A 27,376-nucleotide genomic window follows, 5' to 3' on the forward strand; every position below is an offset into this window, starting at 1 on the left:
TTTAATTTTTTTTTAATTTTTTTTCAACGTTTATTTATTTTTGGGACAGAGAGAGACAGAGCATGAACGGGGGAGGGGCAGAGAGAGAGGGAGACACAGAATCGGAAACAGGCTCCAGGCTCTGAGCCATCGGCCCAGAGCCTGATGCGGGGCTCGAACTCACGGACCGTGAGATCGTGACCTGGCTGAAGTCGGACGCTTAACCGACTGAGCCACCCAGGCGCCCCTATGATAGCATTTTTTTAAAAAATTTTTTTTAACATTTATTTATTTTTGAGACAGAGAGAGACAGAGCATGAACGGGGGAGGGGCAGAGAGAGAGGGAGACACAGAATCGGAAACAGGCTCCAGGCTCTGAGCCATCAGCCCAGAGCCCGACGCGGGGCTTGAACTCACGGACCGTGAGATCGTGACCTGGCTGAAGTCGGATGCCCAACCGACTGCGCCACCCAGGCGCCCCTAACTCATGCTTTCTAAACTTAGTTGACCACGGAGCCCTTTATTGTGATAGTAGCGTCAACTGTCAGAATTACCGCTTATGGAACGCCTTAGGAAGGGCCGCCCCACTTCACGGTGCATTGGGGGGCTAAACTTCAGTCCCCCTCCCTCCATTTCTTGTCACACTGGCAGCCACCTGTGGACACACGCTGGTGTCCAGCAAACTCTGGCTCCAGCCTCCTCTTGTTGACCAGAGTATCTCATTCTCCGACTCGTTCCTACTAAACCCGCTTTTCCAGCCTTCCCTGCTTCCTCTCTTCTTACGTCTGCGATCCTCCCTCCCTCCCTGTCTGCCTTTCTTCCTTGTCATCTCTCTCCTTTTCAGCCATTTCCACAGCAGACTCACTAGCACCCTCAACTCCTTCCTCATGTGGCCCCCTCTGTCATTCCTACCTTGCCAGTGCAAGTCCTGGATAACCTTTCTCTTTCCACACTTTTGATCCTGGGAGCCTGAGTGACAACGGGTGGAAGGTCACCTAATTCTTTCATTGGCGCCATTGCAAAGTCATTTCGTCCATTCAGCTCGCAGAGACTCCCTTGGTTTTTACTGTGTCAGGCACTACCCTCAGCCTTAGAAAGAGCAACAAGCAAGCCAAAAAAAAAAAAAAAAGAATCCAGAGTCCCATGGAGCTTACATCACACAGGGGGGAATGATAACTTCATCAGATACCACTAAGTACTATGCAGAAAATGAAAACAGTGTGGTTAGGCGAGACCTCCACAAGGAGATGACGTTGACGCTGATGTCTGGATGGCCATCACGGTAGCTCACCTTGCCTGGCCCCTTGGTATTGCACGGCAGCCCCCACTTTAGTCTTATCCCATTTCCCATGGAGGCTTTTCTGGATCTTTTTACTCCTCTCAAATTCCAAACCCATTCCCACTTATCAGAAAAGCTGGCCTCATGATTATTGAGAAGCTGTCTCCTCTCGCCACTCCCTGACGCCAGAAATCCCATCCGTGGCTCCACTAGTCCTCTCTGCCTTTCCTGCTGTGCCTTGTCTTTCTCCTGTCACTGGCCCCTTCCCTTTAACCAACAGCCATTTGCCAAACAATCCATCTATTTGTGCCCCCCTGCCCAACTCATGTGTTTAAGTCCTAACTAGTCCCCAGTGTGACCGAATTTGGAGTAGGGCCTTTATGGAGGTAACGAAGGGTAAATGAGGTTACAAGGATGAGGCCCTGATCCAGTAGATTCCGCAAGATTAGTTTCCTCAGAAGAAGAGACACCAGAGAGCTTGCTGTCTCACAGCCATCCACATGCCAGGAAGAGAGCTCTCCCCAGAAGCCAAATCCGTCAACCTCCGGAACTTTAAGAAATAAGTTTAGGTGTTTTTTTTTTTAAAGCACCCCATTCTATGGTATTTTGTTATAGCAGCCCAAGCTGACTAAGACACGAACCAGAATACCCCTCTGCCTCCTGCACGGGCCTTCCTCCCCTCACGCCAGTGCCCTGCCCACGGCAGTCTGGTGCCTCACACCTTCCTCCCCCTTCCCTCCCTCGTGGGTCATCCTTCTCAAATCACCTTTTATTTTAGAGTGTGTTCTTGTGCCTTTTCAAAATGGAACAGCACTTCCAGACCTAGGATGTTCTAAAAGGCTTTATTTTTAACTTTTCTTGGGATCAGAACCTCTGCAGTCTTCCATAGTTTCACGGCACTTGACTGACCTTAAACACCACATTCAATCTCTGCTTGTCCCTTATATCCAATCCTGTAGCTCAGCGATGTCCCCCCCCCCCCCCCCCGCCCTTCTTTTTGGTCAGTTCCTCAACCAGATGTTTTTTTGAAACAATTTAGAGAAATACAGAAATGTTCTATTTTGTATTTCTCTACCTCCACACCATTGGTTTGTTACCTCTTTCCAATTAGAAAGGTAATAGCCCTAAGCAGGCGTGGAAGTGTAACAAGCAAGACTGGGAAGACGGTTGATTCTTTTTAAGGAAACTTACCCTCCTAGATTCTATCTTCTCTGTTTAATTTAATTAGAATCCCATCAAGCATTGCTTATTTGGTGGCATATTGTCACAAACATGCTCCATAGGCACTGGATCTCCAGGGGAAGGTCATTGTTTCCCGGGATCGACTGTAGCATCAGGACCCCAGTTCCTCTCTGTGAGGGAGGGGCGATAAGAGCTAGAGATGAAGTAGAATCAGGTCAGTTCACTTCACTGCCGCCATGGGTGTCCTCCAAAGCCTCTGTGCTGATCATGGAGTTCCTGGGTCTACCCCCATCTCACCTCCACAAAGGAAACCAAAAATTCCTATCCAGCATTGCAGTGATTTCAGAGCAACCCCAAGATTCCACAGGGCATGGAAGAGTGGCAGGCAGAGAAGGGAGGACTGACTGAAGGATGTCGATAAAGCACTTTGCATAGGGCCTACCGTGCATAAGTGCTCAGAAAATGATAGTGATTTTTATCGACGCCATCATCATCATAATCATTGCTGTTGCTCATTGTGCGCGCGCGCGCACACACACAAGCAAACACAGTTGTATATGGGTGAGGATTCTTTCCGGCTCTACGTGGAACCTATGAGGATTGGAGGAACTCAAGATGAAGTTGTGCAGCTCTCGGTGGAGATCTGACACCTGCCATTGTAGTTGCCTAGAGGGCTGGTAGGGAGTCACTGAGCTGATGCTGTAAGAAGGCATGGAGCTGACGCTGCGTGTCTTAATCCCATCAGATTAAGTGAGTAGGTATTTACAAACAGCTGAGTGTTTAGGCAAGCATGGCCTGCCAGAAGGAATGCACCAGGGGTTCTAGGATGAGGGGTTGTCATAAGTTGGGAGTGAGGGACATCGGCGACAGAGACCAATGGGGAAGTGAGAAAATGCAAGGGAACAGAAGAAGCGTCTCAGCTCCCAGGCTGCCTGTGGAGCATTTGAGGAGCAAAAGGCCAAGCCAACAGGGAAGAACATGCCCGGGGAAGAACTCACAAAGCCGAGAGTAAGCGAAAAACGGTAGAGGAGCTCCTGGTGTAAAGAAAGTATATTTTTAAAAATCCAAACTATACAGGGGCACCTGGGTGGCTCAGTCGGTTAAGTGTCCAACTTCGGCTCAGGTCGTGATCTCGCGGTTCGTGAGTTCCAGCCCCGCGTCCGGCTTTGTGCTAACAGCTCAGAGCCTGAAGCCTGTTTCGGATTCTGTGTTTCCCTCTGTCTCTTCCCCTCCCCCACTTGCACTCTGTCTCTGTCTCTCTGTCTCTCTCTCTCAAAAATAAAGATTAAAAAAAAATCCAAACTATACAAGTAGAATAATAGACTCTGTGCTATGGGTTATAAACAACCAATTAATCAGGACCGTGTGATCAGGCACCGTGGGGTTCCAAGGAAGGCAGAGCCTCTGCCCTAGATGCTTGGAATCTTGGGAGGAAACAAGATAAATGACAGGGTTGGGGGGGGGGGCAGGAAACAGGGGGCTGGAGGCCCAGTGGTGAGCAGTTGGGAAGGTTTGCTGGAGGAGGTGAGGGTATAAATCGGGTTTAGAGGCACACCAGGCTGGGACAATGAAGGGGACCGATAAAGCGGGGGTGAACATGCAAAAATGAATGTGAAAGGTGGCCGAGAGATTAACCCACAGAAGCGGGGTTTGGGGGAGGAGAGCATTGAGTCCAGTGGCCTCCTCCTCCTGATCCCATCCCACTTGGTCTGTGATCTCTGTGTGTTGGCCACTCTTGAATCCAACCATCAGACTCTGCCATCCTGTCTGACGTCCTGTCCCTAAGCTTTCCCTGCTGTTTCCTCTTTTAAATATCCTCTCCAGGGAACCTCACGTCCTAAGACTTGAGTATGAATGATGCAGCTGATTCCACTCTTTTCCACCTGTGTGTGTCTAACTGCCTAGTTAACAGGTCCAGGTGGCAGAAAATACCCTCTCATGAGGCCCCAGAGGAACTCTTCCCTCCTGGTGCCCCTAACTTTCCTCCCTCCTGTGAGGGCTTTCCCACCCACCTAGGTGCTCAATAAAAAAATCCTTGGGATTTCCCTCATCATGTCCTTTCCCTCAACTACCTCCTTGACACACACACACACGTGCACACACATGGACACATGCACACACATGCACTCAGGTGCACACACACTGAGTCATCTGTTATTTCCACCTCCTAAAGGTCTCTGTACTCATCACCTCCTCCCCACCCCCCATGCTCTCCTCGTCCTTCTCTTTCCTGTGGGCTTGTCTTTCCCAACACACTTTCTGAACGACTCCCTACCTACACAGCCCCTTCATGCGCCCATCAAAATTCTTTTTAAAACCCCAATTCAGAAGATTAGAATGCCAGACTCCATTTTAAACAAAATTTTTACCTTTCTCTACATACACGTGTGTTTGTGTTGACCGCGTGACCGTCAAGCAGCAATGTGGCCCCGGGGGTTCAGAGCCTGCCCTCTGGTCCGAAGCCCAGAGAAGCTTCTTAACGCTCCCCCATCTGTAAGTGCAGAAAATTACTTTGTCTTCGACACAGGGCTGTCGTGAGGATCAACTGAGCAGAGGTCTTACAACAATACCTTGTACCTAGTGGGCACTCGTTACAGGGAGGCAGGGTGCAAGAGGGAGGGAAAGAATAAGAAGGGAATGCAATACCATTATCAATGTTTACCTCTAGGCCACAAGATTGGCGTTTTCTCATTTTTGCTTCTTTATGTTTTTTCGATATTTTCTGTATCTTTCCAATTCTCTATAATAACCATAACATCCTTCTATGACCATTAAAACTGCCCTTTTCTTTGGAAATTACAGAATGCTACATCCTTGCTTAAGAATGGTCAGGAGCCTCCACCGGGCACAGGCCACAACCCAAACGCCTGTGCTGGCCTAGGGGGCCATGCACCCCCCACCCTCACCTCCCACTGCCCCACTTAGGCCCCAGACTGCCGCCTCTCCAGACTTCTTTGCCCCCATACCCTATGTCCCTGCCACTATCTTCTCTTTTCATTGTGTCTTTTCTTGCCAGGCACTCTCGTCTCCTCTGACTTGAACTACCCCCAACTAAACCCCCGTTCACAGTTGGGGAAGCAGAGTTCAGATCTCCGCTTCCCCGGGGGTGTTCATTGCTCCAGAGTCTGTGGGCCGGGTGGCAGGCCTGTTGGCGTCTCCAGATATTTGTAGAATCCTCAGATGTTGGAAGACAGGTGCAGGGATGTGGAGGCAGAGGAGGCTGAGAAAAGAGAGGGAGGAAATTGTGAGGCTATTCTGTGCAGGGCTCTAAATGCAAGACTCATCAAGGGGGAATTTTTGAAGATTTTGGGTTTTTTTTTTTTTTTGAGTAGAAGGACAGCATGATAAAAGTCACATTTTAGGAATAGAAGTTGGCAACAGTATGCAAAATGGATAGTGTGGGAGGCCAGAAAGTTGGTCAAGAGGAGGTTGGCAGGAGTTAGGCAAGAAAAGATGAGGTTTGCTCCAAGGTGGACTGGCCACCAGGGCTGTCACAGCTCTTGGGCCTGGTCTCCCGCCCTGCCGAGCATTTCCTTGTGTGGTCCCACTGACCCCCTCCAGACTTATGGCAGTTACCTTTACACATGGGACTGAGTCACGTGGCTGACTGCTGAGTAGTAGAGACAGGGGTCAAGCCTAGATACATCTCACCCCAAAGCAAAGGCCACCAACTGACCTTCCCTAAGCAGCTCACAAAACACCGGGCCTTCAGCATAGAAACACTGAGCAGGAGGAAGAAAACAGGAGGGTGTGGTCAGCCCTGGAATATTCTTGAAAGTCTTCAAGTTACCAGAAACACTGTGGTGAGCGAGACACAAAATGGATAAAGAGGAAAAAGAAAGGTGTTCAAGTGTCAAGGAAATTATGAAGGTTAGGAATAGAGTGAGCTCCGAAAGGGAAGCTTCCGGATGAGTGAAAGGAGCTTCTATTTTACACAGCAGGCTGCAGGATTTTGGGACTTCATGACTTGCAGGGGTGATATAGGCTGAACATGGAAAATGGGTGGAAAGGGTTTGAACGTATTCCTGGATGGCTCACTTGTAACCGATTTTTCAAAACAAACTACATATAAGTGGGAGAGGTTCCCTAACTTTAAAAAAAAATTTTTTATTTACTTATTTTAAGAGAGAGAGAGAGAGAGAGAGAGAGTGCGCAAGCAGGGGAAGGACAGAGAGGGAGAGAGAACCCAAGCAGGCTCTGCATCATCAGTGCTGAGCCCGACGTGGGGCTTGACCCACAAACCAAGAGATCATGACCTGAGCTGAAATCAAGAGTTGGACACTTAACCAGGTGCCCCTCCCCCAACTTTCTGAAGTGACACCAGGGAGCGCAGGCCCACGCTCTGAAGCTGTCGTCAATAAGACAGTTTAAGATAAAAAGGATGCCAATGACCACAGTGTACCCGGTACCAGGCACTGTCCTAGCATCATCTCAGTCAGTTCTCACGGCAGTCATTTGAGGAAGGAATTATTACCTCCACCCTTCAGAGGAGGAAACTGAGGCACAGAGGGCTGAGGTGCCTTCCACAGGGTCACAGCTACTATACTAGCAATGCTGGGATTCCAGCCCACATCAGTAGACTCCGAAGTCAACACGCTTTCCATGATAGACACTGCTTCCCAAGTGCTTCCAAAGACCACTGAACTCACACAAAGGAGACTTCCTAATACTTTTGTGCTCTGGAATCTTCTCCAAAGGCATAAAAAAGGCCTCGTGTCATGGAAGCCGCAAGACCCCCTCTCTCTGCTGAGAGGGCACGGAGCCTCTTAGTCACGGCCCAACTTCCCTCTGGTTCTAGTTCTTGAAATCTGCAGTGGGGAGGGTGGCCACACTGGGTGGGCTGACCCCATAATAGAAGACTTAACACATTTTGCTTCCCTGCCCACATGCCGCCTCCTCCTCACAGCTAACCTCAGCACCACCCCCAGCAATCTGGATAGTCCCCGTGCCATTTGAGAGAACATTCTTAGTTGTTCGCAGCCTCTGGTGTTCACATAAAGCCAAAGTTAATGCTCTGGAGTGTTTCCATCATCCTGTGACAAATCTGGACTGGGTATCAGTATCGGTCCAAAGGACATAGCGTCAGGAGGAGGCAGCAGGGAAAGAGCAAAATATGGAAGATGCGTGAGATTTACAAGTACCATGCAGAAAAAAAAAAAAAAAAAAATTAAAAGACCATTTAAGCAATTTGAAAAGCAGGAGCAGTGTTCAAAATGTCAGCAGTGCATGGAACACGGATGATGGGGATGGAGTCATCCAAGGTGCCCTTGGGGTTGGCAGAGTGGCCAAGGGAGTGCATGGGTTAGAGCGTGTTCATGGGAGTCTGGGGCTCTGCGTCCCCATTCACCTGCTGCAGAGTCACGGGCGACTTGCTTAACCTCCGTGAGCCTCTGTTTCCTGTTCTTTCTAAGGAGGGTGATAATCTTTCAAAAAAGTCAATAATGGCCCCAGCAGCTGCCCGCTAGGCTGTGATGGGTCCAATCCTTGGATGTGAGGGGCCCCCGGCAAATATTTTTCATGGGGGCCCCCCTAGATGAACAATTTGAGTGGAATCTGAAAAACAGCCTCAGAAACGAAGGATTGAAGGGGGTTGGGGGTGGGGGAAATAGGGAGGTTGGTAAAAGGGGAAAACTTTTAGCTCTAAGATGAATAGGGTCTGAAGATATAAGGTATAATATGGTGACTATAGTCAATACAATACAGTGTGTAACTGACATTTGCTAAGACAGTAGAACTTAAATGTTCTCACTAAATAAAAAAAAGGTGCATATGTCAGGTGATGGATGTGTTAACTAGCTAGGTGGGGGTGGGGGGAGGCGGAGATCCTTTTACAATGTAGACGTATCTCAAAGCATCACAACGTACACTTTAAATGTCTCACAGTTGTGTCAGTTATACCTCAATGGAGCTAAAAAGAACTTTTAAATAAAAATGTGCATTAGAAAATAAATAAAACACTAAATGTAAAAAAACAAAAGCAAAAATCAGTTTCAGTCGCTCTAGATCGGCGTGCCAGCACCCTTCTGGAAGCTTGGTCCCACACAGTTGTACAAAAGAAACCCTGTATTGGCTGGTGGGAACAAGCCGCTTGCCAGGCGGCCGTCCGGGAACAGGTGCCCGGACACAGGCCGGCAGATGACCACATGGGCCCGGGAGTCGTCTCGAGCTCCTCGGGGCATCAGAGCAACCCCGCGGTCAGGGTAGAGATTCAGAGTGCTCTGAGGCAGGGGGAACAGGACCTGGAGCCCACATGAGTTCCAGCCCAGGCTCAGGGTGCCCCTGCACGGAGGCACAGACAGCCCTGGCCAGTTTCAGACACTGGGGAAGCGCTTAGAAAATTCCAGTCATGCTGCTCCAATGTGAGAGGCCCTCAGAGGCACAGAGCCTGGATCTGGGGCCCGGGTCGCCCAGGTCTAGACAGCACTGGCTGCAGTGCTCCTAAGGGAACATAAACATCACACTCATAGGATTAAACCAATAATCAGAAAAGGTCACTCCATACTTGTGTTGGAACAAACCAGCCACAAGGCCACTTGTGACTAGGGATGACCCAAGACAAACAGAAAGACACTCAGCAACCACAGACATAATTAACGTGCCCCTCTTCTGGCTAATTTGTGTGACCACTGCTTCTCTATGATGGAGCTTTATCTACTTTAACCTGTCATCCTCCTGGACCGAAAAATGAAAGAAGAAAGAAAGAAAGAAAGAAAGAAAGAAAGAAAGAAAGAAAGAAAGGAGGGAGGGAGGGAGGGAGGGAGGGAGGGAGGGAGGGAGGAAGGAAGGAAGGAAGGAAGAAAGAAAAGGAGAGGAGAGGAGAGGAGAGGAGAGGAGAGGAAAGGAAAGAAAAAAAGTACCAAGATGTCCAGTCATCACATTGCCCTTGTGCCTAGACGGCTCCCAGCCCCTACCGCTCCTGAGTTTCCCCCAGCACAAGCCCAAATCCTATAATAAACTCTTCCAACTCCCTCATGTGGTCCCTTGCTATGTGTTCTCTTGCAGCAAGGTAAATAAATCTAACTCTGTGTGACTAGAGGGTGTTCCTGGTGGTCTTTGATGGGCAGCAACCCATCTGACAGGGCTATTGTAGAACCTTACACAGACGCTGGAGTCCAGAGCCCTATCATTATTTTGGTGCTTCTCAGTCTTTCTGTCCTGCTCCCTACTACTCGAAAGCAAGTGAGGTCTATGGACCAGTAACATGGGCACGACCATGGGCTTGTTTGAAATGTAGACTCTTGGGGCACGTAGGTGGCTCAGTTGGGTAAGTGACATACTCTGCATTTCCTCTTAGGTCATGATCTCACGGTGGTGAGATCGAGCCCACATAGGGGTCCATGCTGAGCGTGGAGCATGCTTGGGATTCTCTCTCTCCCTCTCTCTCTCTCTCTGTGACTCCCCTGCTCACACACACTCTCTCTCTTTCTCAAAATAAATAAACATAAAAAAGAGGGGAGACTCCTGGGTGGCTCAGTCGGTTAAGCGTCTGACTTCAGCTCAGGTCATGATCTCACAGTTCATGAGTTCAAGTCCCGCGTTGGAGTCTGGGCTGACAGCTCAGAGCCTGGAGCCTGTTTCAGATTCTGTGTCTCCCTCTCTCTCTATCCCTCCCCTGCTCACGCTCTGTCTCTCTCTCTCTTTCTCAAAATAAATAAACATTTAAAAAATCTAAAAAAAAAAATTTTTTTTTGATATTTTTGTTCAAATGTCAGGGGGTGGGGGTTTGCATTCGTATCATTTTTGTTTCCAAATATTATTTATCTGGCTCTCTGAGTTTTTCAACACTTCCTTGAATTTTTGACCCAGGGCAAGTTTCTCACTCATCAGGCTGCTAAACTCTCACAAGGCCTTTAGCAAACATGTGGGTGTGGCTTGTGGAGTTAGATTGCCTGGTTCAGATCTGTGGTCTGCCACTTCCTCGCTGTGTTCGTTGGGGCAAGTTGGTTAAGCTTTCCAGCTTTAGTTTCTTCTTTGTACGATAGAGGTGGCTTTTAAAGTTCCATTCTGTGCAAGTAAAGGAAGACCGATATGCAGTCCAAATGCATAGCTGGGAGGTCTAACCCAAGGATCAAATTCAAATTATCAACAAGATGGGCAGCGTTTTCCTGGAGTAATCCTCTATAAATGTAAATTTATTTATTTATTTATTTATTTATTTTTATGTTTATGTTTTAGCGCACGAGAGAGTGCACACGTGCAAGTAGGAGAGGGACAAAGAGGGGGAGAGAGAGAATCTTGAGCATCCTGCACTCTCCGTGAGGAGCCAACTGGAGCTCAATCCCATGACCCTGGGATCATGACCTGAGCCAAAAACAAGAGTTGGACACTCAACCAACTGAGCCATCCAGGCGCCCCTATAAATATAAATGTTTTTATTAAATTTTTAAAATTGTTTTTTTTGAGAGAGAGAGAGAGAGAGAGACAGCATGAGCAGGGGAGGGGCAGAGAGAGAGGGAGAAAGAGAATCCCAAACAGGTTCCGTGATGTCAGCACAGAGCCCAACTGGGGCTCAAACTCACAAACCGGGAGATCATGACCTAAGCCAAAATCAACAGTCGGACACTTAACTGACTGAGCCACCCGGGAGCCCCTGAATAGAAGTTTTAAGTGCACACATGTAATCATATCGTATACACTGTTGTTTTAGGTCACTCTTTTCTTTCCTTCCATTCCCTACCCTTGTGATCCATATTAACGTACCTAATATTATGTTTCCAAATTTTCCTCCATGTCCTTATAATGAGTTGCAGACACAATATACACACACGTATGCATTTACGCACATTTGGGTTTGGGGCTGGGGACATTGCTTCACAAACACAGGATTATATTAATGCTTTTCTGCACTCATGTATAAACAGTGTCTTGAAGAAATCCCTCCAGGCCACTTGGTGTACCTCTCTTTTTTTCTTTTTTCACTGACAGTACCCTAGTCCTTGATGTGGCCTACAATCACCCATCCTGTATTAAGGAGGATTCACTTATTTTCTAATCTTTGCCTTTCTGGATATTGCTATAAGTAGACATCCTGAGGCATACATCTAATACTGGAGCTCAGTTTTCCCTCTGCTAAAGTTGGCATAAATGGAAACATCCAGTTTGGACTCTTTTGTGTCTGGATGATTCTGTCAGCACAATGTTTTTGAAGCTAAACCATGTTGTTGCATGTAGAATATGTTCCTTTTTACATCTGAGTAGTATTCCATTGTCTGCACATACCACAGTTTGCCTATCTATTCTTCTGAGTATGTATATTTTAAATTTTAATGGCTAATGTTAGATTTCTTTCCTCAAATGCTATAAAATTCACATATCCACCAATGGCATATGTTGTAGTTGTTTTTAATTTTGACTGACCTGCTGATCGTGACATGACATCTCGTTATTACTTAATTTGCATTTCCCCACCTATGGTAAATTCAAGCATCTTTTTTTACACTTGTTGGCTCCCTGGATTTGTGTTTCTATAAATTGCCTTTTCATATTCTTTGATCATTTCTGTTGAGCTGCCAATTTATAAAATTTCTTTCTATTTATATAAGTTCCTTTATTCTTATATAATTAATTCCCATATTGCATAAATACTTAAATACTTGCCACTCCAAGTATTTTGTCCCAAATCTGTCATTTGTATTTTGATTTTGTTTGTATATCTTTTACCATATACATTTTTAATGTGGTCAGATATATCTTTTCTTTTAGAGTCTTTGTGTTTTCCAATCTTCTTAAGATTTCCTTGTCCATAGATTGTACACAAAGTCTCCTAGATATTGCTGCAATATTTTGTCCTGTTTTATTGTTTACCATTACAAGTGTACTCTCTGGGGGAATGTATTTTTGTATATGGTGTAAAAGAGGAGTTTTGTTTTATTTTATTTCAGATGGATACCCTGCTATACTGGTCTCATTTTTAAAACAATTTATTATTTCCCCACTAAATTGCACTACCACATTTGATATATAATGTATATTAAATGATCATATATAAGACTGCTTCTGGATTCTCTTTTCTTTTCCACTGATCCATTTCTCATTCTCACACTAGTAAGATATTTATTTCATAATGGTCTTATAGTATATTCTGATGCAATGGTAAGACAACCTGTTCCTGTTCTTTTTTTATGCTTTTCTTGGTTATTCTTGAGTATTTATTTTTCCTTGTGAACTTGAAGATAATTTTATCTAGCCTCCATATCCCCCACCAAAAAAAGCCTGCAATTGTAACTGCAATAACATTATCCTTATATATTTAGGGGGAGAATTAATAGTGTCGTGATATTCGGCTTTCTCACCAAGGATGCGACATGTCTTTCCGTTGGTCTGACTTTGTTTTGTGGCCCTTAGTAAGATCAGTTTTATTCATAGAGATGCATTTTTTTTTATTTTACAAGTTTTTATTTATTTATTTTTCAATATATGAAATTTATTGTCAAATTGGTTTCCATACAACACCCAGTGCTCATCCCAAAAGGTGCCCTCCTCAATACCCATCGCCCACCCTCCCCTCCCTCCCACCCCCCGAGATGCATTTTTATTATTAGCTGTATTCTCTGATATTTTTGCTCACTATTTTATGCATAGAATATTTTTCTTTTCCATTTCTATATGATTATTTTTAGAGTAAATAAAAGCTAACAATTTATGTATTATATCCTGATTCTTAAATTTTCTTATTAATTATAATGCCTAAAAAAACCACTAGGATCGCTTGAACTTTATATCATGGGCAAAAATGCACAGTATTTATTTCTCTTTTCAAGTGTTTATTTTAGTTACTCATTTTCTTTTTTTATTACATTTACTAGATCTCCCAAGACAAAGTCAAACTGAATTGGTCATAATAGGCTTTTCCGTCTAGATCTTGATTTTTAATGAAAGGGTTGTATTTATTTTATTTTATTTTGTTTAATTTGAGAGAGAGAGAGAGAGCAAGTGGGGGAGAGGGGCAGAGGGAGAGAGAGAGAGAGAGACTCCCAAGCTGGTTCCACACTGAGGGCACAGCTGGATCAGCGGTGGAGCCAGGTGCCCCTAAATAGAATGGTTTAATTGTTGTTATGAGGACAATTAGTGGAGGGTTTGGGGAAATATTTTTATTATATTTAAGTGCTTTCCTTATAGTCATCTTTTAGTTAGAGTTTACTTAGGAATGTCTACTGTATTGCATGTCTTTTAAGCATCTATTGATGAAATCCTATCAATTTTCACCCCTTAATTTGCTTAAGTCCTGATATGTTAAACAATTTCCTGATATAAAAATACTTTTACATTCCCGGGGCGCCTGGGTGGCTCAGTCGATTAAGCGTCCGACTTCAGCTCAGGTCACGATCTCGCGGTCCCTGAGTTCGAGCCCCGCGTCGGGCTCTGGGCTGACAGCTCAGAGCCTGGAGCCTGCTTCCGATTCTGTGTCTCCCTCTCACTCTGCCCCTCCCCTGTTCATGCTCTGTCTCTCTCTGTCTCAAAAATAAATAAATAAACGTTAAAAAAAATTTTTTAATGTAAAAATACTTTTACATTCCTGAATAAACTCTAATTGGTTTATTGATATGCTGTTTGACTGAATTCTAAATAGAATTTTTGTATCTATATAAATAAAATGCAGCTTTTCACAAAAGAGATTTTCATAAATTTCTGCAGAAGAATTATATCGTCTGACACCTACCTGGAATATTACCACAATCAATCTTTTTTTTTTTTTTTAATGTTTATTTGTTTTTGAGAGAGAGAGAGAGAGAGAAAAAAAGAGCATGAGCAGGGGAGTGGCAGAGAGAGACAGAGACATGGAATTCAAAGCAGGCTCCGGGCTCTGAGCACAGAGCCCAACCCGGGCTCGAACTCCTGAACCGTGAGATCATGCCCTCCGTGGAAGTCGGACGCTTAAGTGACTGAGCCACCCAGGAGCCCCCGACAGTCAATCTTATTAGAAAGTATTTATACGTATTGGGATGATATCAAGATCAAAGTAGCAGATACAAGTTTTCCAAAGTTCTAACATTTTCCTGTGAAAGCTTTAACTGTATCATTGGCAACAAATACTGCCAGTTGCTTGCCTGGAAGATATAGGCTAGTTACCTAAGTATCAATAACCAGAATTTGTCTGTCGATTGTTCTTTCAAGTAAAAATAGCGTTCCACGAAAACGGGAGAAGTGCATCTCGGAAACTCAGTCACACAGACGCTTTTCCTTGAGACAACCTTCATACTTCGGTATGCAGCCGAAGTGCTTTCTGCACACTTTGCAGCTAGCCCCGCAGAATACTAAAGAGACATGCACTCAAGGGCCGAGGTTTCATAAAACTAATGATTTTTCCTGCTTCACGAAGGGCAGTCTTAAGTGAACAGACACTTTTTAAAACTGAGTGTATGGCACTGAAAAACTGTGACCGCTGGGACTTCTTGGTGTCAGTGGCTTTATTATCAGTAAGGCACCAACAGTTTTACCCACCATTGCGTTTACACCATTCATGCAAATGTCAACACAGTGAAAAAAGCAGGTAACAGCTCAGTATCATTTTGAATACAGGTTTGGCCTCACAGAACTCCTGAAAGGGTCTCAGAGACCCTCAGGGTCCTGTGGAACATGCTTTAGAAACCACTGCTCTGGCCAGATTGCGCTCCATTTCTGTTTTTTGGTTTTTTTGTTTTTAATTTTTTTAACATTTATTTATTTTTGAGACAGAGAGAGAGCATGAACAGGGGAGGGTCAGAGAAAGAGGGAGACACAGAATCCGAAACAGGCTCCAGGCTCTGAGCTGTCAGCACAGAGCCCAACGCGGGGCTCGAACTCACAGACCGTGAGATCATGACCTGAGCCGAAGTCAGACGCTTAACCGACTGAGCCACCCAGGCGTCCCTTCATTTCTGTTTTTTGAGAGAGCCAAACTCTTTCCCACCTCAGGGACTTTGCACGTACTGGTCCCTCTGACTGGAATGCTGATCCCACGCTTGACCTGGTCAACTTTCTTCCTCAACCTTCAGTTTCCAGTTCAAATGACTCTTTCACAAGGAAGCTAATCCTGGCCTACTGCTCAGTTAAGCTCAGTCCCCAGGTGCGGTGCTTTCAGTAAACCTTGGTATTTCGAGCATAGCTCTTATTACAATTTTAATTTACGTGTTACTCAGGTGTTTATCCATCAAGGTCTGCTCTCCCAAGAGTGTAAGCTTCTCGATCCTGCACACCTTTTCTGTTTCAGTGTCCCTCTCACCCAGCGCAGTGCACTCAATCACTATTATTGAATAAATGCATGGGGGAATGATCTGGTTTGCCTATGACTGGTCGGCTCACGTGGTAAGCTCGAAGGGCTGAAGCCAAGGTCGCGGGTTGGACCTACCGCACTCCTTGCCTGTTGTCTACTCCAACCATCAGATTTTCCTTCCCAAAGCAGTACTGCAGGTGAACTAGGATGAAGGGCGTGGATGAATAAAGGCAAATCCAATCCTGTTCATAGGAAAGGCATTCAGAGCTTCCCCCCGAATAATTTCTTGCGGATTTGTTGTCCTCTGCAAAGCCAGAAAGACAACTACAGCACTTTCCCGTCATCGGAGACCTACTTAAACTTCCTGAGACTGTGAAATCTTTCTTATTTGTTCATTTACTGAAAATCCCCTGGTCCCCCAGCAAATACACACGCCTTGCAGAACCTTGAAAAGTCATCGGAAACTATCCAGCAGTTATGAGCCATAGTTTAAAAACCTCTGAACTAACAAAATTATCATTCCGTCCCAGATTTAAACTGAATTGTGGTGATTATAGCATATACTCTGCAGTTCTGGTTGAGAGGGCAATTTAATTAGAAGCCTCTATCTTGAGGCTAACTCCACCCCATACCCCCTCCCCCCAAAAATAATTCTTTAGGATGAAATTTCTAATGCTGTCTCTCAGCCTGAAGGTATGTTTTCTTGTAGAAAGTTGAGTAAGATTCCATTTAGGCTATTTTTAAAACTCAAGAGAAAGGGCAAAAGGGGGGATTTCACCACTTCAGAAATCATTCAGATACTTTTTTACTATTTTTTTCCCCAAATGCAAACTGCTTCCTTTAGAACTTTCAAGTTGTCCTTTTTAATGCCTTTGACATGTTTGAAGAAATTTGGTAGAGCTGTAATGAACTCGTTGACAAAGTGTATATTGCTCAGATGAAGATTTTTTTCCCTCTCTTTAAAAGAAACTTGCATGGAAATGCAAGTGTACCTTGCAAGTACACCTGTGGAATGATGATCAAAATCAAATCTATGAATAAAAGTGTGTGTGGGGGGGGGGGTTGTACCTATAATAGGCAGATAACATCTTTCCAATGAAAAGTCATTGGTTAATCACATGGTATTTGCTGAAAATGACCTTAGAAATCATTTGGCCTGAGTCTTGTTTTACAGGGGAGAAAACTGGGGCCCAAGGAGGTACAAAAATGTTGTAGTCGCGATGAAAGACAAATGAATAATCCTGAAACACGTGCCCTTTTGCACATGTTTAATTAAACATGTTTAGTCAAAACATGTTTCACACCAATAATTAGCAAAAGTAAAATCGACAGCCACCGGGCCATTCTAGAGGGAAAGGAGGGCCCCCAGCCTGGGAGGGTTAATTCCCACCATCTTGGCAGATCACCTGCTAAGGGTGGGGGTGGGGGCCAAGAGCATCATCGTGGCAGCAAGTTGATCCATGGGGAGCGCTTCTCTGTCTTCTTTCAATCCAGTACAGGAAAAGAGTTCTGCCAACAAGTTCCCGGGCCCAGAGAGAGGACCGAGGGGCTGTCTCCTTTATGGGTACCTGGGTACAGTCGTGGCTTCATCAAAAGCAGCCAAGAATTTGGGGGCCTAAATCACATATGTACTAACAGTCCATCATTCTTTTCAACTCGCATCACTAAAAAGCAGTCACATGCATAAAATTCAAACACGGCATTCAAGCCTGAATTCAAATAAATGTCAAACTGCATTGGGTTTTTTTTTTTTAAATAATTCACTGCGCTCAACTAACGTAAGGGATGATCAGGTGGCAAAGGTACATTTCACCACAAAGGAGCATTTCCTTGGAAGGCCCAGGTTCCACAAAGGGAACGGTTTGGAACCATGACCAATGCATTTGGATAGTTAGTGGTAGGGTTGGCCTATAGTGCAATTAAAGAGGATATTATAATATGAGTCACACCACACACAATTGCCGAAGTTTGACATTCCTGACCCCCCCACCCCCAACATTACAGCTCCATGTAGTTCCATCTCATATTTCAAATGCACCTTGGTAGGGAGGCAGTGAATCTAGAAGCATGGTGTGTATTTTCACAATGATTAACCCGACTAGCATTAAGTTTTTGTGACAGACACCTCAAAACCTATGACGCTAGAACCAAAGACTAGAATCAAATTAAGGAAAGTCAGGAAAATCCTAAGGAAAAAATCAGAGAGCCATAAAACACAGTACACTGCAGCTACTTTCCAAGTTCCGGTTTCCAAGCGCAAAGGATGACAGAGCATCCTTAGCTCAATCAAGGAAAGTTCTAGAAGTGAGTGGAGCATAAGACAGGCCTTGAAATCTTCAAAAGATTTATAGAAAGAAGGAGAGGTGATTAAGGAAAGAGGAAGAAGCATCACTATGTCCCACTCTGTACCTTTGCTTGGCCACAGGGCTTCCTGACCGTTTCTGGAACCCTGCAACTTTTTTTTCCCCTGCTACAGGGCTTTCCAACTGGCTGTTCCCTTTGGAGTGTTCTTCCCCCTCATCTACCCAGGGCTAGTTCCTGTTTCTCAGTAAATATTAAATGTCATTTCTTCAGAGAAGCCTTTCCTGACTGCTCAATCTAAAATAGCCTTCCCTCTGGTTAACCTTTCTCTATCATTTTCTTTTCTTCGTAGAATTTACCAATATGTAAAATTATTTTTTTATTTCTTGTGATTTTTTTTTGGTATTTTTGGGGTTTTTTTTTTTTTTGGTATTTTTTTGGAGGGGCCCTCCAAGCCCCATCCTAGGCTAACCTCTTGAGAGCAAGGCTTTGCTGGAACAGTGCCTGGTGTATAATAGGCTTAGGCTGTTAGGATGCTCTTGACTGCAAGCAACAGAAAGCCCTAATTCAACTAGCTTAAGCAATAAAGGGGTTTTACTGGCTCACGTACCTGTAAAGTCCAGTGTCCCATGTCATCAAGGAAAGATCTAGTGTCTTCTTTAGTTCCAGGCTTCACATGCATGCATACATCATCCAGGAGAGGCAACATTTCTGTCCTAGGATTCAAGAATCCAAAAGTCTGATTGGCCTGGTTTGGGTCACTCTGCATGCTCTCCCCAAAACAATGATGGTAGCAGGAATGGGGATGTGCTAGGCCAGAGGGACTATGTGAAGAAGTGGAGACCATCAGGAAATGCTGGATCCCGTCAGGAAGGGGAAATGGGGAGACAAAAGCACCCATACTTCACCACCGAAATGTGCAGGCATGAAGACGCCTGGAACCGAGAGGGGGCTTCTCATAGGGTGGAGGAGCAGTGTCATTGGGCAGTAGGCAGAGTGGCTAAAATGGGGCTGATGTTGGAGATCTTAAAGGAAGAGGAGGCAATCATCATTCGATAGGCAGCAAGAAGCCACTGAAGATTTTGAGTAGTGGCATAACAGCATGAAGTAGTGTTGAGGAAGATAGGTTGGCTGCAGTTCGCAGACACAGTGAGAAAAATGTGGGGAGTAGGGAGGCCAATGAAGAGTTTGTCTAGGCACTGGGGAAAGGCCCAGGTCAGACATTAGCTATGAAAGAATGTCAGAGATAGAAAAGGTGTGCAAAGCAAAGATGAGCCAGAGGTAGTTGATTGGATATAGATGATGAAAAAGGAATGAATGAAAGATGGTCTGCCATGTCCCTTCTTTCAACTCCCTATGCTCCTCAGGCACACCCAGGGGCCCCACCTATCCCGGCATCTTCCCCCCCCCCCCCCGCCCCTCTCTGCACCTCTCACCCTCTCTTTCACTGCAGAACTCACCACCAATTATAATGGCCTATGCATTTGTTACCTCCTCATTGCCTTCCCCACCAGAACTTGGCTCTGAGATCAATGGCCGGCAAGGGTCTGGGTCCAGGTCTGGATTCAAAGGAAATGTAGTGAGTGAGCCATTAGTAGGCAAAGATGCTGGGAAAGAGAGATGGTTTATGGGGAGAAGATAGCGCCTTTGATGTGGGGCAAGTTGGGTCTCTGGAAGACATCCAAGTGAAAATGTAAAGAATTTAGAGCTTTAGAGATCTCAGTCCAGTGTTTTCCCAAAGTGAAGCCCATTTTCCCTGGCCTGGAACCTCTTACCTCTGCCTCTTCTTCTCTTTCACTTGTCAAGACTTGGTTCCTCTGCCTGCCTCACCCTCTTTCTTCTTAGAAATCTCAATAGGGATTTTAAATAGCTTGCAATCCATAGTTTTATTAGAATGAGAAATGTTGGCCCTAATAAGTCCCTTTACTTTACAAATTAAATATATATAATATAATATAATATAATATAATATAATATAATATAAGGACTATATATTCTATATATTCTATATATATATATATATATATAGTATATTCCAGAGATCTAAGTGACTTACTCAAAGTCACACATCTAGGAAGAGAGAAAACCTGAACTAGAATCCATGCTTTTGTTTTAAAAAACTGCTGTTCCTTAGCTCATATTCAGTACAGAAGTGTAGGTCAAGCTCTGGGAATGGGTTGCCTGAAATCCTGAATTTCTTAATTCCTTTCTGGAACCAATTCTTCTACAAAGAGGCCACAGAAAGTACACAAGGACCCTCAAATGCATATTTTGTTCCTTTTTAACAGGGACTAAAATGTGCTGTGGGGAATACATGACGGCACCATTACAGAAAGATTTGGCTTTTTCAGTGCCTTTTAATAAGAGAAAGTGTGCTCACAAACTACTCTGCATTAACAGTTATTATTTTTTTTAAAAACATTACCAAAGATCAAAATAGCCAGCAGGTTGGCGTTCACAGCAGCTCTGGCCTGCCCCCTTGTGCACAATTCATATTAGTGCATTTTTTTCAGGGCAACTCCGGGCAGGGGTGAAGGTCAGACAAGTGGTTTGACAAGTGAAGGTCAACAAGTGGTTTGCGGAGCAAGTAGAAAGCACTGAATCCAGGGTTAAGGGCATAGGTAGCCCCTGACTTCACAGAGCTTCCAATCTAACAGGGAAAGCACACAGTGATGAGTAATCACTGGCCTGAAAGAGCAATTATCAGCAATTACCAAACTAGTAAATAGCACCCCCATATTAAAGGGGAAAAAAGAAATGCGTTCATAAACACCGCTTTGTGAAGAATTCTCTTTTCAGTTAGGTGATGGGCATCATTTCAGGTGTTTGAGGATTAGTGCTATCCAGTAAATGAAGTCTCTCTCTTTTTTTAAACATCACTTTTTAAAATTTTTTAATGTTTATTTTACTTTGGAGAGAGAGAGAGAGACAGAGCGTGAGTGGGGGAAGGGCAAAGACAGAGGGAGACACAGAAACCAAAGCAGGCTCCAGGCTCTGAACTGTCAGCACAGAGCCCGACGTGGGGCTTGAACCCTCAAACCACGAGATCATGACCTGAGCCAAAGTCAGACACTCAGCCAGCTGAGCCACCCAGACATCCCTACCTTCATCTCTTTTTTTTTTTTTCAACGTTTATTTATTTTTGGGACAGAGAGAGACAGAGCATGAATGGGGGAGGGGCAGAGAGAGAGGGAGACACAGAATCGGAAACAGGCTCCAGGCTCCGAGCCATCAGCCCAGAGCCTGACGCGGGGCTCGAACTCACGGACCGCGAGATCGTGACCTGGCTGAAGTCGGACGCTTAACCGACTGCGCCACCCAGGCGCCCCCCTTCATCTTTTAATAGTGGTATCAAATGTTTAGTTTTAGTATCTGTCATGTCAGATTAACATGTTATAGTTTTTCCCCTGAAACTTACCTTCAGCAAATGCAGGCTCCAGGGTGACTTTGGTGAGCCCAGCTCACTGGAGAACAGCTGAGGATGAAAAGATCATGCTCAATAAATACTTGCCACCTGCCATTGGGTGACTTTTAGCTACAATAATTAATTCAGCCATCAGCTTCGTCATTGCACAAAATCTTAGTGCCTACACCGTGCCAGACATTGTGCTAGGGTCTGAGCATGAGGGGAAAACAGAACGAAAAACCAAATAAGAACCAACAAAAAACCCAGTCTCCCTTCAGAGAGCTCAGAGCTCTGTGAGAAAGGGATAGAAACAAACAGGTAATCACAATCTTGTGGGGTTTGCTTTTGAGGACCACTTTATGACAAGGGCAGCATATACAATATACCACTGAGAGAAGGAGGCATGATACGTAAGACGATTTTGGCTACAGATAACAGAAGTGCAGCTAAAAATGACTTAAATGCAAAGGCCACTGTTACCTCACAGAACAGGAAGTCCAGAGGTGCATTCTGGGGCCAGTGGATTTGGCAGCTCATCCAGATGGATGCGTGTTTCTGTGCTCCATGCTACCATTTGCAGTCTGGCAGTGTCTTCCCTTATGATAGAGAGTGCCATGGCTGGTGAGGAAGGGGCATTTCCTCTCAAGCTTCTATTTTACGAATCCCCACCCACCCTCAGACATCTTCTTTGGTTCCATTGTCCAGGACTGGGTCCCATGCCCAGGCCCTAGGGCAATTACTGCCCAACAACACAAGACCTAGACAGTTGGTTCCAGCCAGACTCCCTCAAGTACATGGGTTTGAGAAGCGTAAACACAACCAGGTTCTAAGAGCAGTGGAAATTGAGAGGTATGGCTGTTCTTAGACAACCTGTAGGCTCAACCACAGAATATCTGTGTCACCCCCACCAAAATGTTACCAGCAGGAAGGAATATTATGGAAATTGGTCAATTTCTTCTTTTTGTTTTTCCAAATTTCCAAAAGTGAGTATGTAGTCTTTTTATAATCAGAAGTAAAGAAACAAGCAGTACTTTGGGGCATTTGTTAGGGAAACACCCTACTGGGAAGAGTGGAGTAGGAACACAAGTAGCATCTGATGTAATTCCTGCCCAAAATGAGCTTAGCATCTCCTCAGGACACACTAAGCCATTTGTAAACAAGTATAAGGTTCTGCATCCAGTTCCAATGTGTGGGTTTAGAAGAGTTTCTCACACCAACAAGCAGCTCTAAGACACCAGCTGGACGTCCAACAATTCAGCCTACTTCTCACACTGTCTCCCTGGAGATGGTGTCAGATCCCACAGGTTAAGGGATCGGTCCTACAAGGGTGCCCCTTCCTTCAGATACCGGTCGCAAGCCTAGGTGGCCCATTGACTATAGGTTGCAGGTTCCCATGACCTCCTCTTCAGGTTCAATCAATTTGCTAGAGCATCTCACAGAACTCAGAAGGACATTTTACTTACTAGATCACTGATGTATTATAAAAGGGTATAAGTCAGGAACTGCCAGATGGAAGGTGCAGAGGGCAAGGTATGTGGAAAGGAGTGTGGAGCTCCTACACCCTTGGGGTGCACCACTGTCTCAGCACCTCTACACCTTCACCAACTTGGAAGCTTTCCAAACCATGTCGTGTGCTTTTTGATTTTTATGAAGGCTTCATTATGTGGGCCTAAATGACTAAATCATTCACCGCTGACAATAGATTCAGCATCCAGCCTCTTTTCCCTCCCTTAGAAGGTGGGGGGGTGAAGACTGAAAGTTCCAACCCTCTAATCACATGGCGTGGTTGGTCATCCTTAGGTGAGGTCCCAAAGTCATCTCGTCAACATAACAAAAGACACCTTTATTGGGCTCATATGAAATTCCAAGACTTTTAGGAGCTCTATGCCAGAAATGGGGACAAAGACCAAACGTGTATTATAAGTCACGCCAACACAACAAAGAAACCATATATTCACAACATATCTGGACTACATTTTTTTTCCTGGTACTGCAAATTAGATACCAGAACAGTATCAATTATGCTGAGTCTGCCAAATAGACACTAATTTTGTGAGAATTCAAGGAGAGCAAAGGATGAATAGAGCTCCCATCCATAGCCAAGAAGAAATAGACACTGACTTTTCAAGGACTGTCAAATGCTAGTCTTCCTATTCTTAAAGAAACACTGAAAAGGGCAGCCTCCGAACAAAAATGCGGTTCTTCTATGTGTAACTTTCCAAATGTCAATAGAATGCAGCTCCTTCGGTTCTAAATCATAACAACCCTGACTTGGAAAACAGTTGAAACAGTTGAAAGGGAGCACCGACTGGATTTGCCCCACATCAAGTCCCGTATAGGACTAGAAATAAAATGGGCCAACAGGTCGGGCTTGGAACGCTTTCTTGCCTTAAGGTCCTTCCGCATTCACATTTATCTTCATCAGAGAATCTGAGTGTCTGAGAAAGAGGAAGACCAACGCATTGTTTATTCCGATAACCTGTTTCCTTGAGCTCTTGACCTATGGTTCTCTAAAGGTGGAGTTAGAGGTGGTAGGTGGAGTGCACCCAGTCTCTGGAACGTGAGCTCCAGTCCACTTGGCATGCTTCCTTGAAACCATACGGGCACCAGATTCTGTCCTAGGAAAACACTGCCAAGGTGAGTTGTTTCATCTCCCCGATCCATTCATTTGGCCTCTTTGGAGGAACAGATTTCCCACGGTATCTGGACGTTTGCTTTAAGCCATTTCACTCTCACTACTGTAGAAAGACCCACACTAGTACCTAAGTTTGCCACCAGAAAGAAATACGAATAGGATTTTTGCTTTTGTGAAATGGTAAACGCATCTGCTTTAGATCATTTCGGCTTGCCAGTGCTTTCGTAGGAACGCTCTGCTTTCAGATAGTGGGGGAACCTGTATACCTTCTTCGAACCCCATGAACATCTTTTACACTTGTGTAACACCCGGTAATTTCCAAGGGCATTCCCACCTACTCTGCACAACCACTTGTAAGGCAGTTGTCCCCCTTTTTGTACAAATGAGAAAGAAATAAGATTTAGAAAGATGAAACTACCTGTTGAAGGTCACATGGCTTTGAGTGGCAGAGTCCATTTTTCTTAACCTCAGTCTTCTTATTCATGCAAGTTACTCATCAACACAGTCTTGATACTCAGGCATAGGAAGTACCAGTCAACAAAGAAGCACTAGGTATTTATACTGTGTTGAGAAGGGTTAGATTTCAGAAGTTCTCATGGACTTTCGGTTTCTTTCTTTCTTTCTTTCTTTCTTTCTTTCTTTCTTTCTTTCTCTTTTCCCCTTTCTCCCTCCCTCCTTATCTATCTGTCTCTCATTGCTTAAAAAGTGCACAGCTGCAGTGTTTGGAATAAAAACAAATACATTAAACTAAGTTCTGTCTTCCACCCACACCCTCTATTGCCTTATCCATTTTTGGTTCAATTATAACCAACATATGGGAGACATGGACACCACATTCAAAATGCCAAAACCACTTTCTACCACATAGGAGACTGTGGCATAGTTTGAAAAATTAAATGCATTAAAATTATATTGTTGGCCACTTAAAATACCTCTCATCATTTATAAAACATTATCCCCTTTGGTCTCTCATAGTTTTAGCTCAGTAAGTATCCAATGGAAGAGAAGACTTACTTGCTTATCCTGATTTTCCCATATCCAATTTCAAAAGCGAAATTGTCAGTGTCCCTGCTCATTGAAAGACCTTCCTCCCCAAACAAAGCAAGAGAGAGAAGTGTGTTGAGAAGCTTCAGCGATGATATGCATCTTTGTCTGGGCAGTTGACAGCATAAATTCCTCTTGGTTGACATCACCAGCTATGTGGATTATTGCAATGCCTGGTCCTTGACCCTGAATATCACAGTACTCAAGACATAACCTATATTTCCAGCTGTGTTTTCGAATGGGCTCAGCCTGGAGAAATGACCTTGAAAGATTCTCCTGGAATGGCCCATTTGTTTAAAATGCATGGCGCCCCTCTCGAAGGTGTTAAGTGAGCAAAGAAAGATGAATTCAGCAGTTCTATTCTCTTCCCCTTCCTTTACTCCACCAAATCAAGGGCAGGCAGAGGCCGCTTAGCTGTCTAATAATGACAGGGGCAAATTTTCCTTGTTCCCCACGTTGGTGGAACACAAAGAACTGAATTTATATGTAAACTTGACTGGACTGGATTGAGGACCCTATTCCCTGTGAAACAGCCTTCCGACCAGGCAATCTCTGTGCCATCATCGGGAGAATGGATAACAGAACGTGTGGAGTTCTAGGTTGCACTAGAAGTAATAGATTCCATGCAACATAATATAACGGATGCAATTGAAGAAATAGTACAAAGTAAAAAATAAAAATAAATAATAGGCATATGAAACAACAGTCCACATGTGACAAGAACACATACAACAAACAAGAAAGGGGCCTGTGAGTGATGGGGCATGAGGGGTGAGAAGGGGGTAAAAGGCACTCAATCAATTTATTAATCTCTCCATCGAGAGGGAGAACCAGGCACAGACCCAGGATGATGAGCCATGAACTGAGGACCATAGCACCAGAGGTCCAGCTAGGAAAAGAGGGGGAAGAAAAAAAAAAAAAAACTTTTAAGAAAATACTGGCTCCCAAGACAATTAAAAGCAGTAATGATCTCAATTCCTCCTTCAACGGGCAAGTGCTGCAATGTTTTCCTTAGCGTCCAGGTGGTGTCCTTGGAATTTCCTTTTGTTTCCATCCAACAAGAACACTTCCATTTTGAAATAAGTAAATAAGTGTCCATGATCCAATCACAGCGGGATGGGAGACTGGATCGCACTTTTTCAGCGTTGGTGGGGACAGGGTACTGCAACCGGAAGAGGCCACCCAAAGCAGATCATCCCTGGACACCTCCTGTTCCAGCTTTAAAGGCCGAGGTGACCTTCCATTCTACTTACAATAGATCCTCATTCGAACAGTAAAATTCCCAAGACTTATTTCTTAAATTCTTTTACTCTTCTCTCTCCTCTTCCACCAAGAGTCCCCTCCCCCAAACTCCCGAGTCAACCGGCAGAGTGTCCACATCGATGGCATGGTTCCTAGTAGCCCTGACATTACCCACTTTTGCCACAGAGGTGAGAGGGGGAGGAAGAGATCTGAGCAAACCAGGTTTGAGCCACTGACACAGCGCTTCCTTCTGAGGGAGGCTCAGTTTCCCACCTATAAAGTGGCGGGATTGGTTTGAGCTGGACGGGGTTGGGTTAGGAAGTTGTTTACAAAGCTTCAATAGTCTATAAGATTTCCAGCAGTCGGTAAGATTTCCGGCTCAGGTGGGGAGAATCTAACGATTTATGTCCCACTTTACTGTCTTGTATTGGTCACGTGCAATTCACTTGGCACGTGTGATCACATCCAGAGGCTTCCTTGAGAAAATGCTGGGTTCATTTTTATACAGGACTATAAATGAAGATCCCATGTAAGGTAAGTTTATTATTTAAAAAAAAAAAAAAAAAAGTAGGGGAGCCTGGCTGGCTTAGTTGGAGGAGCAGACGATGCTTGATCTTGGGGTCATGAGTTGGAGCCCCGCGTTGGGTGTCGAGATTACTTAAATAAATAAACAAATCTTTTTTTTTTTTAATTTTTTTTAACGTTCATTTATTTTTGAGACAGAGAGAGACACAGCATGAACGGGGGAGGGGCAGAGAGAGAGGGAGACACAGAATCGGAAGCAAGCTCCAGGCTCTGAGCCATCAGCCCAGAGCCCGACGCGGGGCTCGAACTCGCGGACCGCGAGATCGTGACCTGAGCTGAAGTCGGGCGCTTAACCGACTGAGCCACCCAGGCGCCCCTAAATAAACAAATCTTTAAAAACAAATAAATAAGTAAAGTAAATGAATCAGCGAGCAAATTGTCAGTGAAAGCTCTAAATTCCGTTACACTGGTGCCATACTTTAATGGTGTATAACTGCTAAGAGAAAAGGTGAAAGTACCTATATTTAGGGCAATAGAATAAGTGTAGTCACCACATTAATGAATTCAGTGGTATGCTAATAGACATCCCGG

General features: G+C 44.7%; 1 long non-coding RNA gene across 1 annotated transcript; it reads right to left on the reverse strand.

Moving 5' to 3' along the window:
- Nucleotides 1–5,106: 5,106 nt before the first annotated feature.
- LOC121033063 (uncharacterized) lies at nt 5,107–26,821 on the reverse strand. The gene is made up of 5 exons (XR_005791680.1): nt 24,393–26,821; nt 21,352–21,408; nt 19,425–19,603; nt 18,544–18,649; nt 5,107–5,660 (listed from the first exon to the last, which is right to left on the reverse strand). It is a non-coding gene; the product is annotated as an uncharacterized LOC121033063 (long non-coding RNA).
- Nucleotides 26,822–27,376: the final 555 nt, after the last annotated feature.

The sequence above is a fragment of the Herpailurus yagouaroundi genome, unplaced genomic scaffold (genome assembly GCF_014898765.1).
Source record: "Herpailurus yagouaroundi ecotype Mexico unplaced genomic scaffold, PumYag 142, whole genome shotgun sequence".
In the NCBI taxonomy this organism is placed as follows: Eukaryota; Metazoa; Chordata; class Mammalia; order Carnivora; family Felidae; genus Herpailurus; species Herpailurus yagouaroundi.